Below are 16,385 nucleotides of genomic sequence, written 5' to 3' on the forward strand. Positions count from 1 at the left end.
AGAAAATATCGTGCATTTCGCGAAATTAATTGGTCAGAGGGTTGGAACATAATACAATCGTCCACAGAAAAGGTTCGCGTATTGAATCTGGCTCATTTTTTCTATTTCTGTTTCCAAACTGCGAACGGGTACGATCGTGTTTGGCCAGTGAAATTAAATTTTCCAAAGTTGCTCAGGTTGTTATTTAGAAACTGATGCAACAAAAGAATTTAAGAAGCGTGCAACTAGCTATGTCTCTAGGCTTCCATTCGTCATTCCGGGAAGAGTGTACGCGTTTCGCTGTTCCACTCGCTCAAAGTTCGACTCATTGTAGTTCGGCTAAGTTATTCTTCAAACACAATGAGCAACTTAGCGACCTAAGTGATCTCAGAAGTTCGTAACTCGGCCCGCAGTAAATAACGCCCAAGTTAAATTCTTAACTTTGATGATAAGTTGTGGGCTACCCGTGTTGCCGGTTGCTTTCTTCTGGTGCTGCACACATACACACACACACATTTTTTTTGTTACAGTATTTAAAGCATTTTATATACTATGTAAACTAAGAATGAAGACATAGTAGGTCGTGAGCACCAATTGTCATAATAACAAGCGCTGCTTTATTCATAGACTTTACCTAGCGAAGTATTTACGGATCAAAATAAAAAAATAAATGGTACATACCGCACTATGTATTGAGCTATTTTACTGTAGCTATGTTATCCTTTGAAATTGTAGATCTCTTATAAAAAAATCTTAAAAAGTAAAGTGAGATTTGTACAATTCTCAATACGTTTTATAAAAATAATAATAGAAGAGTAGTTTAAATGAACTATTTTAAATAGAAAGAATTGTTGCAGTAGAATAAAACATTGCGACATTTCCACGTGACATCGTCGATTCAGAAAGATAACGAAGTGTCTCACGAGAGGGTAGTGATAGACGATATGGTCAGGGGAATGAGGGGTGATCAAACTTTAGACTTTGAACTTTGCCGTTCCAGTGTCCCGGCGGTTGTTTTATTTCACTCTCAGCTATTAACATATTTCTCTTCTGCATTTTTCCTACTTTCGATCAGCGTTTTCATAATTGTACGTCCACAACTGGTGCTTATCTGCGTTTCACTACGAGAAAATCAATGCACATTGGCAACCTTTTCGAATAGAACTTCAGATGATTATGAGGGAAAATTTTCCTATACGAAACTCTCTATTAGTACAGTAGAAACTAGAAAAATCTGATTCTAAACAAAGTTCTTATGCAAAATTCTGATTCTTTTTCTCCAAATTTATTTATCTTCGATCCACCTAAAATCGATCGAACATTGTTTCCATCGTTCTTTCATTGGTATCTCTGATTCTCCAAAAAACTAAACAACTGGTGGACAATTCTCATTTCCATTGGTCGACACATTGCCTCGTCGTTTCTATACTTCCATGGAAATCTTTTCCCTGTGGCGTTGTCTACCGGGTAATTTCGCGAGCAGGGACGTTTATTGCTCGTGATAGCTGAGAACGTAGCGACAATAAGAATAAAAAGAAAAGCTTCCAAAAACAAAAAGGGACAAGAGCAAAGCCAGAAAAAGAGAGATAGAGAGACAGAGAGACAGTGAAAGAGGTAGATGAGGGAACGGGCAGGCGGTAGTGGATGGCAAAAGAAGCAAAAGGAGGAGGAAAAACGCGGTTGGCGAGCAGGGAAGCTCTTTCGAGGCAGCCACGGTCGAGAGAAGAGAGGTTTTTCCTCAGGGCGCGCGCACGTATGACCACGACCACCTACGACGACGACGACGTCGACGGCAACAACGGCAAAAAGTTACAGGAAAGTAAGCCTACCGTGGGAGGCGTGGATCGTGGAGCTTTTCCCCGTGCTACCTCCCGGAAAGTTGCTCGTTGAGCTTTCCAGAGTGGGGAACAGGAAGCACGCGTGCGCGAATCAGACGAGTAGAGAGTGACAAGGTTCAGGGATACCGAGCAACCGAGATAAAGAGAGGGATGGAAAACCCGTAGAATTTCGTGGCCAGGATGGCCGCGCGGGGAGGAACATCGGGAATCGCTGGGGCAAGACTTCAGCACTCCTCCTCGAAGATCGAGGATGCGAGCACGCTGTTCCTGCGTTCGCTCGTTTTTCTAAAGGAACGTACTGATTTTCCTTCAAAAATCTATCGATGAATCCTTCTTTCTTTCCTGTATTTAAAGATTGTCTTATATTGAAAGAGATTGTACGCTGAATGTATGTTTGAAACGTTGAATGCTTTAAAAATGGAATTGCATTTGTTACGACGTATAGGGTAGATTTTATGGTCGATTTGATGGGATTGGGTGGAAAGTTTAGATATAATGGTAATTGATGTTAATTAGTGTGCTATATCGTTCAACTGTGATAATAGGGAACGTTTCTTCAAGTCATTAACGTTTCACGTGGAAGAGATTCGGCTTTGGAAGTTTCTCGTTCGACTTCTTCTTTTTCCTTCGTAGTTATTAGGAAGTTCGTCCTGTTGGGAAGTAGTGGTATAATCGGTGGTAGAGGATGTCTGACCAGCTGTGGCTGCATTTTCGACTGTTAATACTGTTAAAGAACTTGATTGAATTAAGATTATGCAATGGTTCCAGATGAAAGTAGTAAGCTCATTAATGATGCTCCTTGATGGATCGTAAATAATAGGATCTCGAATTTATTAATATTTAAGAATGAACGTTATTTCTCCTCTTATGTTTTAAAATTAGTAAGAAGAAAGTTATATACAACTTCGAAAACCGCGATGCTTCCAGATAAATGATATTAAAGAAAATATTAATTTATTCTTAATTTTAGATTCGTTCTATGTTTGGTCTTTACTTAAGAAAACTTACTGCAACATTTTCAACGATTATGCGAAGGTTAAAGGTAATTAGCAGAAATATGAGGAGCGCGACTGCTTATGGCGTGTAAATACTAATCGTATCTCTTAATGACGAGGCAAAACGAAGGAGGAATTTAAATGTCTTTAATGTTCAGCCTTTCACGCGTTGAATATAGAACATTCTTAAACGTTGTACCAAACTCCCCTGACACGTGTTCGGAATGTCGTGAACTAGTTCTCGATTCGAATTTTCTGTGTAATTGAGTTTTATATTTCGCGAATGATTTTAATAATTTCCTATTAACAACTTGTTCGAAGTTTGTTCAACAAGTGTTGCGAATATTCAAAGGTGTGTTGATGCCTCGAAGTATTTTTTTCACAAAGAATGTGATATTTGCTGATATAAAATGTGATATTAATTTATTATATTTTCTTCTGGAACTTTAAGAATAGTTTCTTTTATCTAATTACTTGTTTCCTTCGATTTAGAAGTAAGTTAAATTTAGTCAATTTTAGAACATCTATTATTTCTGAGATAATAGTTTTATGAAGATAGTATTACGATGATAGAATTACCCGTATTTCTGATATTTCAGTAATACCATAATTACATATAACTAGAAAATATATATGAATAATATATATAGAAAACATAAAATATTAATATACGAAAATATTTTCGAAAAACAGATAGTGACACAGATAAAACACAGATGATGAATTTTAGAATGAAGAACAAGGATTCATAGAAAATCCACATTTATTCCAATTAACTATGTTGGCTTACCGTAGAACACCTTACGAGGGCATTTTTGGATCAAAGACCGCCATTCCTTAACTCATACAATTTCCTCTTCGTTTATCTCCGGTAATAGATCTCGTATTTCCGCCTTCTTTGCGATTTTACATTTCCCCGTGTAAATTTTCCCGTTGATTTTCAATTTTAACCTCCGTCTACGCAATCCTCTCGTGTTCGGCTGCAGTTTCACAGCGAACTTTCGAAGGAAGTTGGAAGAAGTAGAAGTTGCCAACAGTTGGTGAGAAGGAGGACGGAAAAGAAGACGAAGGTAAAACGACCATTTCATTGGTAGATCTTAATCCACTTAATAGATTCTAAATGAAGCAGTTCTGATCTGGCAGGACAGGACTGCTCCTTAAGCGGTGGAATAAAAATTTGTCCTGCAGAATGCATGGACTTGCTTCAGTCGATGTTGCTTCATAACATTGCGTTTATTCAGAAATAATGACGAATTTTGAAATCATAAAAATTCACTGGATTTTTATACCAATTTTAATCAAATTTTCAATTTCAATATGAAGTTGAAGTCATAAATCCATGGACACCCTTTGTTCGATACTCCTTTCCTAATGAATGCGTGCCGTATTAGTAACTCGAACAATCACAAGTTTTATTCTACAATCTATTATATAGTGAACCATTACAATTTTAGAAAACTTTTGCTATTTCTGACAATCACAGTGGACAAAAAGAAATTTCTATTGATCACAGAGCGAATGGCCGAAACAGAATACCATTACGTGTAAATGTAACGCATCGGAGCAAAAGATGAAAGTACATAGAGATAATAATTTGTCTGGTTCGGCTACAAAGCGCCGCATCGTGTAAAATATGAAATTCTAAACAGACGAACCGGGACATTGGCTCGGTGTCCGTCACTGCAACACGTTGCAGCCCCCGAAATAGTCGATGCCCGTTCACGCGGGAGTCTTCTCTAACGGCATATGCAAACTACACAGACCTGGCCGATCCGTCGTTCATCGTCGCCGATAAATATTCAGTTGTGAAGAGAGGCGGTCGGAAGGAAGGAGGAAGGAAGGACGGAGGAACGCTTTCGTTGGTTCCGTTCGCTTCCTAGGATCTGTTGAAAAATGAGTTTATCCTGGATCGAGGCGGCTGGACCGGGTCAGGCGGAGCTCTCTCGGCTGCTCGGACAATTTCGAGGGAGCTGTCGTAGATACGTGCTGGTTGCTTGCTTTTGACGGTCTCTCGAGTAGCGCAGAGGGCTTGGTGTATTGGTGCAGCTTCAAGGGTGGTGGCCAAAGGGAGAGACGCATCGGTCTCCGTAGCTAATTTATGACTTCGGAGGTGAATTTTGTGCAGGAAACACATCAAAGTTCAGTAACGGTCAATGCAACCTGTGCACACATACACATACCGATAGCCGTAGACACGTATACGCGCGTGTACACATGTATAAGCAGGAAGAGAAGAAGAGAGAGAGAGAGAGGTTTAAAAGGAGAGAACGATGAAGAGAGGCAAGGAGGAGGAGGGAGAAAGAGAGAGAAGCTTCACGGACGGTAAAGCAACCACGGGCCGCGCTCTAACTACGTTAAAAGTTTTAATATTAGTTTAGTCGACGGCCACGGTAGATTGAGACGTAATTCCAGGTAATACCACGGTTCTACGAGCTACTTCCAGCTAATACCGAACGAAACGCGTTCTACAAAGGACCCTCCAGCCCCCGCGCTCCTTAATCTGCATTAAACTCGACGTTCGGTAGTCCGCCTACCGTCGAGGAACGAACTGCTGTCCGCGATCATAAGGCATCTTCGGTTTCGCCACGTACGATTCCGCAAGGCTTTTGCTTTCTTTGCCGCCGGGGCTTCCCCAAGAATTCCGAATACTTGTTGGCTCCGGATGCTTCTAGTTGATGAACGCCGGAGATGTTTAGGTCTCTAAATACGGTGGCCCAAGTGAATTCTGTGGTGACGAAGAAATAATTTAATAAAATTTTTGTTGAATAACTTTGAGACGATGGTACAAGTGTCGAATAGTATTGAAAGTTGGTGTTTGTAATCAAATTTTGTCAGATTTCGGAAAGGAACCTAACTTGGCAATTAGTCATATTCTAAAAAACAATGACATAAATATGTCATGAAATTCCTTGGAATAACTAGGATTGAAATCACGCTTGCGAAGATTTCCGTATTTCAGTTTCCATAGCATACAGTTTCTTTAGCTGTAATAATAATGTGGTAGATTGTGTGAGGATCAACATTATAAAATAACGAGAAATATTGCTGCTGCAACGCGTCAAATATATTTGGAATAAATGAAATAAATATAAGTAAATATAAATATCGCCGAGAGACGCTCGTACAACGTATTCGCAAAGATAGAGTATAAACGCTCGCGGATAACTCGATAACTCGTATACTCCGTTAATTGCGGATAAGTAGCTCGTGTAATAACTCAGGTAATAACTCGCATAATAACTGCTCGCTCGTGATCGCTTTCGTTTATTTATACTGGTCGAGGGGGGCGAGTTGGAAAATTTGAATTCGTCTTAGATCGACGGTTGCCCTCAACGGCGACCAGAGATTGTTTCGTCCAGAGATTATCTATCGTTATATTTCGTGCGATGTTTGTGTTCCGAGGCACATCAACAACATGAGTCGCTCTCGATTCGCTTCGTCCTATGACTTATGTGCCGCTACAGTAATAAGAACAGTCCGGCTTAGCAACCGACGAAGCTCACGGCCGAACTCAGTTCCTGTTTGTCCCTGAGCGGAAACAGTGAAAGCCGTTGGTTACCAGTTCTCCAGAACTTTCCATCACGCGGTTGATATTCTGGAGTGAGGAAGAAAGGGAACGACTCCGCTTCCTCCGGAGCAGAAACATTTGCTCCGAAGGAACAGAAAAAATGCACCTGCGACGGGTAATAATTTGCACCGTCCAGGCAGCCTAAGGGACAGGGCGGGCCTAAAGGGGGAGGTGAGTGTGACTGGAAAAGGAAATAACTCGGAGGTGGACCACGCGTTTTGCTTGGAAGCTCGTCTCCGTACCAGCAAAATCGTACTACGCCCTATCTTTCTCCTCCTCCTCCTCCTCCTGTTCCTCCACCTTTATCCGCTTCTCTGCTCCTCGTCTCTTCTTCTCTTCTCTCCACTCTCTCTTTCTGGCTATGGCCCCTGCCTCCCTTCCTCGGGAGGCGAGTCGATGCGTACGTACGAACACAAGCGAGAAAAGTTTTACTCTCACTACCACTAGCTCACGGTAACGCACATCCAACCTCCTCTTGCCTCCTCTCATCCTTTCGTTCTCTCTCTGTCCGTCGGTCGTCTCTCCTCGGTCGTCTGTGTTTCCCGGGTCTCTCCGTTTCTCTTTGGTCTCTCCTCTCCTCTAATCTAACTCCTCACAAGCGCACACAGGCGCGCAACTCCTGACGATGTAGCGACGCGGCGCGCGGCCCTCACTCCTCACCAATACCAGCTCGAAATTCTCCTCTGGCTCCTTCCACTTCCACCTCCGTCGTCTCCTCGTTCTCCACCTCCTCTTCCTCCGACGTCCTCCTACTGACGCTGCCGCCGTTCTCTCGCTGTGTACGACCTCTCGGGGTTGCTCGTGGAAAATCGCCGCTCTTCGCCGACGTCGCGGCGCGCACCGTTTGGACTGATCTCTCGTACGGCTGGCTAACGTCGATCACGGGTCTACGTCCTTCTCTTTTCGCTATCGCGGACGCGTGTTTCCTTATCCGAATCGTCACCCACGATCCAGGATCTTATCAGTGACCGCGTTTTCACGCCTTCTTCCGGCTTCCACACGGATCTCCAGTCATCCTCGTGGTACGATCCTTCTCGTAAACGTTGCCTGTCTTTGATCGGAATGAACGAGTAAGTACCATTTGTGCAAAGAAACATTTTTGTACTTTCTTCATGTTTATTGGTATGATAGATTCAATTTTTGGTACTTTCTGCTATTTCATACCTGGAGAACTCTTTCTGGTTGTTGAAGTGTGAATCTGTTTTAATTAAAGATGTGTTATTCGTTTGTTAACTGAACACACGTTAGAAAATTATCATTTTGTGGTCTTCAACGTGAAGACCAAGCTACGTGCACTATTTAAAACTTGTACGTTTTTTCTTTAATAGATAATCTCAGTTATAATTAGACAAAATTGGCTATCCACGTAGCACGAGTTTTACTATTTATTAGTAAGATAAAGTATCGCATAAGTTATGACTGGAATCACGCACTGCATTCACATCACGTTCCTATAAGTTAGTATCAAACTGCACCACATAAATTCGAAACCATTTTTCTGCTATCACGATCCGCATCTTCAAAATCCATTTCGACAGTCCATTAGACTTATGCACCAGAGATCTCAAACACCCCTATTCCACTTGCGTATCCAAACGTGTAACATCCACCTCCGCGAAAAGTAGTATCAGCTACGTTCTCGATACCGTTGTATCCATTCGGTCGGTCGTGTTCTCGCCCGCTGGTACGTTTCTCGCGATGGCAAATTCGCGTGGAATAGGCCTCCGAGTGAAATAGGCTTCTACGTGGGCGGTACACTTGGAATTTGATTTTCGTCAAAGTTTCCAAGGTGAACTGGTCGCACTGGCAAGTGCGCGCATCTGCAAGACTATACATACACGTAGGGGGGCCACGAGGGGGACCAGAAGGAGTAGGGGGCCACAGGAGAGGAACAGGAGCGGAGGGCGAGAGGTGCTTTGGTCCGGAACTTTGTTCTTGTTCTTGCGAAGAACTTCGACTCACCTTCTCATCTCTCTCTCTCTCTCTCTCGTTCTCTTTCGGCGTTGGCCCCCTTGCTGCACCCCCTCCGCCCCGCCACCTCTACGGCTCGTGCCATTGAACAAACTAGTCCGCTTCAACGATAGTTACTTCTTTCTTGTTACGCGGCTACCAAGTTTCGCACCAACGCGCCGCTCAGGAAGGTTGCGGTGAACTTGGTAGGAAGCTCGTTTCCTACGTTCACTCTCGCTCTCTTTCTCTTCCTCTTACTCTCACCGGTTTGTGTCTGGTGCTCCGTTTTCGGCCACGAAGGATCACCGGGATTCGGGGTTAACGACAGCTGGCGCGTTTCGTCCCGGTTTCCAAAGACAGGGCCGATCAAGGCCAAGTACAAAAGGACTTCTTTGGTACCCGTTCGGAGTTTCCTGCCCCGTCTTAAGTTGATTCAGCTCGAACTTAGGCTGGAGTTCCGCGTAGATACGTCACTTCCCCTGGATTCTGTTCCTTCTTCGATGGAATACGGTGCTGCACGAGGTTGATGGTGACTGGTCTTTCGGGCTGCGATGAGGGTGTTTGCAGTTTCTTCGAATGCGGGATGCTTTCGACAATGTACGAAGGTTTTAGATTTTGTTCGAGAGTAGTTGACAATTGTAAGAGAAATGCAGTGGGTTTCAATTCATTGCAGTTGGAATTATTAACTGGTATTGGGTACTTCTTTTGTACAAAGATATGTTTCTGTTTGTATATTATTATTTATGCTTCAAGAAACTTGCTTTTAATATGTCATTAGTTCAAGTGCTTCTTCCGGAAAGTTTATCCTACGTTATTTAGCTCTTAAGTAGTATAGATTTCTAAGTACACAAACATAGTTTACGACAAGCACTTTTTTCGATTTCATTAAAAAAAAATCCTTTCTTCAATCACGTCACTACCATAATATCAATGGCATTTTATTTCATCCTTCGATACTTATCCTCACCAACTATACAACGTATGTTTCTGTGTCTACTACTAAAAGAATTCACTTTTCTATCACTCATCGAATTTTCGAAACCACCTACGAATCGATTTTTCAAGGAACAACTTCGTCCAGCACCCATCACCAACTTTACCCCCGAATTATCACGATGCTCGGATGGTTCGATCGAGAGATGATTAATTATACCAGCTTCTTAAGAATTCTTCTATCACCTTCCGCCGCGGCAAACGGGAGAGACAAAGGGGGAGAGAGAGATAGTTCCCAGAGGGAGGGGGAGAGCACGCGAGGAGAGAAACAGAGAGAGAGAAAGAGAGAGTTAGCTGGTAGGGGAATTGTTACCCGAAGTTTAAACTTGGTTGTCGACTGCCGTTAACAAGGTTTGCCATGGGGCTGGTTCAGTAGTGTCTAGGTCTCGGGGTGTGCCACATCTCGCGCCCATGTTCATTCCGGCGTCTTGGCTTCGTCATCGAAAGTACCAAGTACTTGTCGCGTCACACTTTTCCATTTCGTTCTTCCTGTGAAGCGTCGAAGATGTTCGACATCGCCGACGGTGCACGTTCGCGTCGTCGCCACTGGTGAACCAGCCTCAAGACCATTGCAATTGTGACACTATTCGTTGTGTATTTTACCTGGTGTGTCAGTTTTACGTCGGTTTGAACGTGAAAGGATTACATTGAATTAATGACTTAATGGAGGAGAACGGAAGTGCTCGGTGACATATTGATGGCCTAGCAGATTTGAGATGTAAGTGTCTGTTTCTTTTTTGGCAAAATAAAGCGTGTGAAAAGAATGCAGTGTTGCTTTGTGAATTGCGTTTTCGAAATTGGTTTTATGTTAGAGCGAGGGAACACGAGTCTGTGTATTGATCTTTAATAATATTGGAGGAAGACAATACACACATACAATTCTCCCATTATTCACGATTGTTAGAGTTTATATTTGTACATAATATAATTTGTACTGAAAATTTGTACACAGACTTACAGAAGATTATTTCGATATTTAATCTTTGGTTTGCGCCATTTCTGTTAGCTTAATACAATTTTTTTCATCATTCATTATTGATTTTATTCTTGCTATGGCTTTTACTGCCTACTCAATACCTAGTTTTTAAACTTTATACCTTAACGTATCATCCATATTACTATAAAATGAGGGATCTAGATAAATTGTAGAAAAGAACCGATCTAAGTAATTTTTGATACAAAAATGTTGCAATCGTTGGAACGCGATAATCCATAAGTTTGGAAAACATTTGGCAATCTGATTTCGGCGGCAGGTTTCCTTTTGATGACACCGGTTCAAACCGTCGGATAGCTCCGAATCGGATTGCGCTCCCTTCCGAGGAATAAGGGTCGTTCTCGAGAGCGTCCGAAGATTACAGACCGTGCGGGGGGGGGGGGCAGAATTTAGGAGGAAGAATAGTAGTGAAGCAACCGGCGTCGGGTGAAAACTCACCCCCTGCGTGTTCGTTGATTATATCGATTCGAGGCCTACCTAACGGAATTACGTTCAGAGTGGCCCTAACCTCGCTCAACCTTAAAGGCACCACCTAAGGATCGCCGCCCAAATATTTTCTATAACCACAAGATCTCTAAAATTGAAACTTCGGAAACGTACTTATTAAACATACTGACAGATAACGTAGATAAATATTCTGACGTATAACGTATGATTCGATCAATTTTTCTTGAAAGAAAGACATTTAAATTTGAATAAACTATGTTCTAATACCGTATAATATTTTTCGTGAACAAATTCTTTGGCAAAGGTAGTTGTTGCATGAAAATAAAGTTATTATGATTGCAAGAGTTATTGTGGTATAGCTAATGCTTTGATTAATCGGTTTATTCCTCCTTGTTAGGATGCGCTTAGCGTTAAACGACGTTACGAAGTTCAGTAATAGTAACTTTTTACTCATTATTTCCAAATTAGTTTTGTTTGTAGCGATGATAAGTCGATCGTGATGTGTAGTAGAGGATATGCATACAAATATCTTCTGAAAATTTGTTATAAAAGAAATTTATATTCTGATGGTCTTTTATCATTTCGTTCGATTAATAAATTGAAATCGTAGAATCAGAACATAAAAATTCACATATCGTGCAAATTATACGTTTTACTTTTACGTAATGATATTATCGACTTAATTATACAAATTTCAACGACAAACTTTTTATTCATTAACAACGACAACAGATGGAGCCTGCATCTGTATATATTTTAACAGAAATTCAGCATTATATTTTAGTAAATTCGTATTCACTCCCGTATTCCATTTACCAGCTATCATCACATCATGTTAAATCTTTAGATATCTTATTCTTTGGACAACTCAATCAAATATATATTTTCGATATCTGTTTCATATTTTTATGAACAGAAATCTTCAGAATATTTTAAAGATTTTTCGATCCCTTATCCTTTTTGAAAAAAAACTCTACCACCAAAAACTCGCATTCTTGAAGACTGCCCGATTTATTCACTCAGCATTCCCACTTTAAACATCAAGTAACCGGCATCGTGCCGCACTGGTCCATTATTCCAGCGAGTATTAGCCGTTTCTTGGCCGTTCGCACGGTAGCGTGATCCAATTTGTCGAAAAATGCGCTATCGCGACTAACTGCGAGACGGCGCGATGTAAGAAGAGGAGGCAAAACGGCAGGACGCGAATCAAGGGGTGAACATGGGGTAGTTTAAATGGGTGGGGGCGGACGGAGGACGTCGAGGGACGAGAAGTCGGGGGGGCAGGCAATTAATACGACGCGGAGGCATGCACGTCGGCTGGCAACGGCGAAGGTTCGCTTCATTAGGGCCCGAAGGTAGGGTGGAAGGGTTGATTTTTAGCTTGGAAACCCTCCCACTGCTGCCTCATTGGTTTCCAATTATCGAAATGCCGTCGCCTTAAGGCATCCTCGCCGCGCTCCCTGTCCGTCTCTTGTCCCGGATACCTTTCCGCTGAGCGTTCGTCGCAAATGCGCCGTAATTTATAGTCGGAACGTGCGAATCGTTTATTCCGCTCGAAATACGATGGCTATTCGACAATAGAAACGGTATATCCGGTGGAAACGAGCGAACTTGTGAAGTCCAGTTGAGGACTTGGTTCTGTTGTTATCTAGGGTCTAAATGGGAAATAGTTATTGCAAAGAAACTTGTGCTTCACAAAATTTGATATAATACTTAAAAATTTTGAAAGATAGAATGTGTCTCAGGAGGTAGATGATCCGATACTTGACGCATAGTACTCAGCCCAATTTTATTCCCGTTACGAATTCGTTTAGTATCACGAGGTTTCACAATCTTTTTATTCCCTAAAAGCCGGATATTTTCAATACAATAGAAACAGTGCACTTTTAAAAAATAATTGCGTTTGACTGGCGGCACGAGAGCACTCGTAACGCCCTTTCGAGCACCTGCTCCTTATCGATCACAACAAAAATAAACGATCGTAAAGAGTAACGGCAGAAAAGACCAAGATAGAAAAAGAAGAAGAAAGGGGCGAACGAAGGGAGGATTTGGACGACAGTTTAGCGAAGCGTTGCAATACACGGGTAAAACGTAACGGAGATTCGAGAGCGAGTAAATGCCTATCGAGCGTGCACCGTCGGTCGGCGACGGGGTTTCTTCGTTTCAGAATTTTGAAAATGCAACGGGCGAAGGGTGTTCCGCGATGCGACGGAGATCCTGGGAATAAATGCCGGGAATCCTAGCCGGCGATGGTTCTCCCGGAGAACCAGTAGAAATCCTAGAATCCCCACGACACACACTAGCTTCCGCACCTGTTTTCCGGTGCATCGAAAAAGAGGCGGGCGTTCTTACGCGCGCCGACGGACAGAGCGAGCTGGCGCGAACCAGAAGAAGAAGAAGAGAGCCGACTAGAAGGTAGAGCTTGGTAGAAGAGAAGGAGGTTGAGGTGGCGGTTGCAGAGGAGGAGGAGGCGGATGAGGTGGATGACGAGGAGCAACGGCGCGGCAGCAGTAAGAGGCGAGATGAGAGGTGGAGGAAAAGGAGGATGCCGACGAGGAGGAGTATGAGGAGTATGAGAAGAGGAAGAGGTGCTAGAGGCAGAGAAGGAGGACGACGAGGATGAAGAGGAGCAGGAGGAATAGTAGTAGTAGTAGGAGGAGGAGGAGGAGGAGGAGAGAGATGGCCGGGGTAAAGCGAGCGGGGGTGGTCCAATCAGAGGCGAGTACGGGTGGGGCAGAATACCTCCGCCCTCTCCCTTGCAACGTTACCTCCTGCAACTCTCCTCATCCCTCTTTCTCCACGAGGTTGGAATCACCGCCACCTCCAACCAGCACCACCACTATCCACCTTCTTCCTCCTACTCTACCTTCACCTCCTCCTACGTAAGCTTGGCCTCTCCTCCTCTCTGAAGCCCCCGCGGCTCCTGACGGCTACCCAAGACAAGTGCCCGCGAGAGATTCTCACGGCATGAGCGAGGATCGTTACGTACGACCGACGGCGAGGATATCCACGGCCGAGGATTTCCACGACGATTTCCGCGCGAGTACGCGTTCCAACCCATCATCCACGATACGCACGCAATGCTGCTGCCCGCCGCTCCTGAGGACACCAACGATTGCGTTAATCTGGATGTGACCGATCACCCGGTGTAATTGAACGACCGTCGCTGCACGTCACTACGAACACGCACCGTCACAATACACAGAAACACTCACAGGGAGAGTGAAACATCGTGCTTCTGCTGATTACGCGTTCGACAGTAAGTAGGCGCAACGTTGTTTTCATCCCCCCTTGCGTTCCTGCGATTTATCTCGTTGTGTCTCTTCGTTTTTCCTATTTTTGAAATCACGGGTGTGCACGTTACTGGTCAATAGATTACATGGTCAATAGTTCGTCCCGAGAATTATTTACCTTCTGTAAGTGACAAAAATCAGAAAGGCGTGTATAACTTAATCGAAATAGTAGATTGCATCGTATAACGTCGTTGATCTATCGTGTGCCTTATAAACGGAAGCAGAACTGGCTTTCCTCCCGATGAGAAATAAATCTGGGGATGATCGTACGTGGAATCGAGGGAGAAAGGGGAAAATAGTGTCGGGTGTACGGTCGGATAAACACCTGTGCGCGAGATAGAAACGGAGTAATCGGGAAAGGGGACGAGGATGGAAAAAGATAAAGAGACGGCAACAGTGGGGTATGCTCGGATTGCTCGACCAAAACGCGGATGATTCGATCCTTTCTGAACCATTTCACCCGATTTGCCTCGGTGAAATATCGCCGGCCGACTCGCGGTGAACTGCCACCATACGTGTACGCGTGTGCTTCGAACCTCGTTCGTCGACGTTTTCCCGAATTGTGCTGTTTGTCTGAACATAGTCGGACACTCCTACTGCTCCTGTTCGACTGTGCCGATAGAAACGTGCATTGCCGTGCAGATATGAAATTTTCTAATTTTATTTTACCTTTTTCCTTTCTTGGTCATTTTTACTAAATTTTTATGTCTCTTAAAGTGTGGTTAGATAAATTAAGAAGCGGTTCATGAATTACAAAATTGTAAATGTTACGTCTATTGAGAAGCTACCGAGGAGTTGTTGAACGTCAAGATAACTTTATTTTTGCTGTGGTACATTTTCGACATTATTGAGGTTGTATCACAGGTTGGGGTTTAGTGGAATCTGTTCGACTCACGAAACATTTTTACGAAGTTAGATAGACGTCACGTAGGAAGACAAAATGGATAGGACGTGGAAGTAGGGCGATGAGATTATCTTGACCAATAAACCGAATGGTTCGGAATGACTGCAATTATTTCGTGGCGCGTGTGGTCGGTGCCGATTGGACGAAACTGTTTCGCGATCAAGGGAGATAAAGAGCTCGAGAATACGCGCGAACCTACGGTGGACCGTCATGTACTGTCGTAAACGAGATAATGATCGCTCGCTTAGAAATTCTCATGAGTAGGAAAATATGCGTAAAATAGGAGAACGTTCATCTGGAAACAAATTATTTTACTATTAGTTGCCCAAAAATCAACATAATTTCCAGAAATTGAATGTAATAAAAATATAATAAGAATAATAATATCTAACGTAACAAGGACTCGAATGTTACTCAAAGTTAGGTTTCATAGCGTGAGGAAAATATCTTTTCCATCACAGAATTATCTTTTAAAGAATCTATCTATCATTCTTTCAATTTCGATATTTCTACATAGAAATTTGCACGAAGTTGTATGATTTCACAATTTTCAAGAAAAGCTCGTATTTATATTTTTCTTATTCCTCGATATTTTTATGGACGCGTAATAAACACCATGCATACAGTCCACCGTGAGGTAATGTGTATGATAGCCTAGTAGAAACTCATGCTATAAGGCGTTTTATCGCGGCGACTCTCGCACGTATACATTTATATTTAAGGGGGAGGACGAAAGTTTGCTGACAACATGGCCGACACGTCTCTGAGCTTTTCCACTCGCCACTCTGTGCTTTCATCGTCTGGCAAGGACGACCTTTATTCTATTCTCGGCGGTTCCACGGCGCTGAGAACCGCCCACTTGCAACCTATCCTCTGAAGCAATTTTCGAGGAAAAAAGAGACACGAGAGTGGCCACTCCGGCCATTACGGAGATGCTTGCGAATTCACCTCGATACACGCCCGCTTCCATAAACTTCACCCGCCTCGCTTTTTCTATGCAGAGCGGAAGCGTTATAATATTCTTTCGAGAGTTTCCGTCGATTTGTGAGGAAATGCTTCTCTACTTCGGGCAACTGTCTTTTGCCATACGATATTGCGTGTTTCTCGTTACGTATACAATTTTTAAGTCCTTATAAAGTTAAGGACAAAAATAGTGTTAGAAATAGTCGAAAAAAGTTTGTTTATATTTGATATTAGATCTTTATTTTTACGATCTGTTAATTATTTTTGTTGTTCTTAAAGAATGAATGATATTATCTTAAAGAATGTTCCTGAGGAAGTCGTCATATTTATGTCCTCAACTATTAAAGTACACGCAAGCCAATTTGAATATTCACAAAAATGAAAATGCTAAAAAGCTATGTGTAACAATACAGTTTTCTCAAAGACACAGAAAAATCGTTCGATTTGCGAACAAAGTATTT

At 42.8% G+C, this 16,385-nt stretch overlaps 1 protein-coding gene across 8 annotated transcripts in view; it reads left to right on the top strand.

The window, feature by feature from the left end:
* The window catches only part of LOC132908170 (mucin-2-like), a 304,671-nt gene that overhangs the window by 100,853 nt on the left and 187,433 nt on the right, over nucleotides 1-16,385 (top strand). The gene's annotated exons all lie outside the window — the stretch shown is intronic.

The sequence above is a fragment of the Bombus pascuorum genome, chromosome 6 (genome assembly GCF_905332965.1).
Source record: "Bombus pascuorum chromosome 6, iyBomPasc1.1, whole genome shotgun sequence".
Classification (NCBI taxonomy): domain Eukaryota; kingdom Metazoa; phylum Arthropoda; class Insecta; order Hymenoptera; family Apidae; genus Bombus; species Bombus pascuorum.